Here is a 2,048-nt window from a genome sequence, read left to right as displayed (position 1 = left end):
AATTTCGCTTAGCTTTCTTTTTCCTTGGCATTGCTCACGGTTTTTCTTGAGTTTGTATGCTTGTTAGGGGACGTGCTCGTCAAAGGACCCTCCATCCTCTTGACCTTGAATTGGAGAGGACACTTAGGAGACTAAGGCGTGTACGGTCTAGCTCATCAAGCCATAACAGATTCGCATCGTTGAGTGTTGGTGAGGAACAACAAGAGAGTGAGCAAGTTTTTGAGAACATGGCGCTCCCAGTCAAGAACTTGGGAATACCGGGGGCATTCGAAGCTACATGTGGTATTCAAGCCCCAACAACGGGTGCCAACAACTTTGAGATCAAGCCCGCCTTGATCAATTTGGTCCAAAGCCACCCCTTTTGTGGGAAGAGTAATGAATCACCTCACGAACATCTCAAACAATTCGAGCACTATTGTGACACAATCAAGCACAATGGTGTCACATCGGATTATGTGAGGTTGACATTGTTTCGGTTCTCTCTACTTGGGCAAGCAAGTGATTGGCTTGACAAGGAGGTCAAGCCCCACTCACTTCGCACTTGGACCGAGGTGACAAGTGCATTCTTAAACCAGTTCTATTCGCATGGGAAGACGGCGGAGTGTCGCCACAAGATTCAATCCTTTGAGCAAAAGCGAGATGAGTCACTCTTCGAAGCTTGGGATCGTTTCAAGGAGTACCAAAGGGAATGCCCTCACCATGGGATCCCTAAATGGTTGTTGCTTCAAACATTTTACTTGGGGTTGAGTCCAAGTTCGAAGACAAGTCTTGGTGCGGGCGCGGGAGGGCCCATTATGAATAAAACTGAGGATCAAATAGAGGAAATCATTGAGGATGTAGTTCAAAACTACCAATCTTGGCATGTAGGCACAAGAGATTATGATGGGAAAGGTAGGAGTGAAGATGGTAAGGGTTCGGTGTACGCCATAGAGCAAGCACGGATGATAGAGAAGCTTACCTCGCGCTTGGAGAAGCTTGAAAACACACCATTCGCGGGGAGAGCTTCAAGCCAACCGCCATCACCGTCTACAATTCCTCCTCCCTCGGCCACTCTTCTCTCTAAGGGGAAGGGCAAGGTTAGTTCTTATGGCTCAATGCCTCCGGGCACCTTCTTTTGCGAAAATTGTCAAGACTATAGTCATTTCCCCGATGCATGCCCCTTAGTTCATAACTTGTCATTTGTGGATTATGGCCCTTCGTATGAAGGCGATTTTGATGTAGAGTATGCTAATGCCGTAAATGAGAGGTCTAGGAATGATAACCCTAACAATCCTTATTTTGCTAGGCAACCTAGAGGGCCCTCCATGTATGGTCCCCACCAAGGCTATGGCCAAGGAAGTGGGTATGATAGCCAAAATCGAGGTGGCTATAGAGCACAAGGCTATCAAAGCCAAGCGCCCTATGGTCAATCTCAAGGTTTTGGCAATCAAGGCCAATACAACCAAGGGAGTTATAATCCCAACCATCAAGGTGGAGGGGGTTATAACTACTCTTATGGGCAATTTAGGGGTGCCTCAAGTGGGGGTTATCCTTTGAACTCGGGAGGTCCTTATGGTGCATCTCAATTGCCACCTCCCGGATTCAATGGACCGAGGACCTTTGGCAACCAATATCAAGCAAACCTTAGTGGTTATGGCGTTGCACCTCCACCACTCCCGCCTCTCAAGTCTAATCTTAAGGCTCTCATGGAGTCGTTTGTGGGGGCGCAAGCCAAGAAGAATGTCGAGTTTGAGGATGGATTCAAGCAATCCAACACTCACTTGAAGATGATTGAGACCCAACTAGCTCAACTTGCAAATACCTTTAAGGAACATCATGCACATGCTAGTCTCCCACCCCAAAGTCATGGTCAAAAGCAAATGAATGCCATAGTGACAAGGAGTGGGAGGATTTTCGATGATGTTCCTAGAGCTAATAAAGTTCTGTGCGATCGAACGTGCTCTGTTGTTTGGTCGCACATGATTGATTTTTGGAATCAGAAGGTCTCTAATTTGGGATGCGATCGCAGAGCCTTCTATTCGACAGCACAGGTTTTGTGCGACCGAACG

General features: G+C 47.3%; 1 pseudogene; it reads right to left on the bottom strand.

Annotated features, from left to right (window-relative positions):
• Positions 1 to 605: 605 nt before the first annotated feature.
• Positions 606 to 706, bottom strand: LOC130460264 (uncharacterized; annotated as a pseudogene).
• Between the last annotated feature and the right edge of the window lie 1,342 nt (positions 707 to 2,048).

Source organism: Spinacia oleracea, chromosome 4 (assembly GCF_020520425.1).
Source record: "Spinacia oleracea cultivar Varoflay chromosome 4, BTI_SOV_V1, whole genome shotgun sequence".
In the NCBI taxonomy this organism is placed as follows: domain Eukaryota; kingdom Viridiplantae; phylum Streptophyta; class Magnoliopsida; order Caryophyllales; family Amaranthaceae; genus Spinacia; species Spinacia oleracea.
This window is presented reverse-complemented; position numbering and strand designations above follow the sequence as displayed.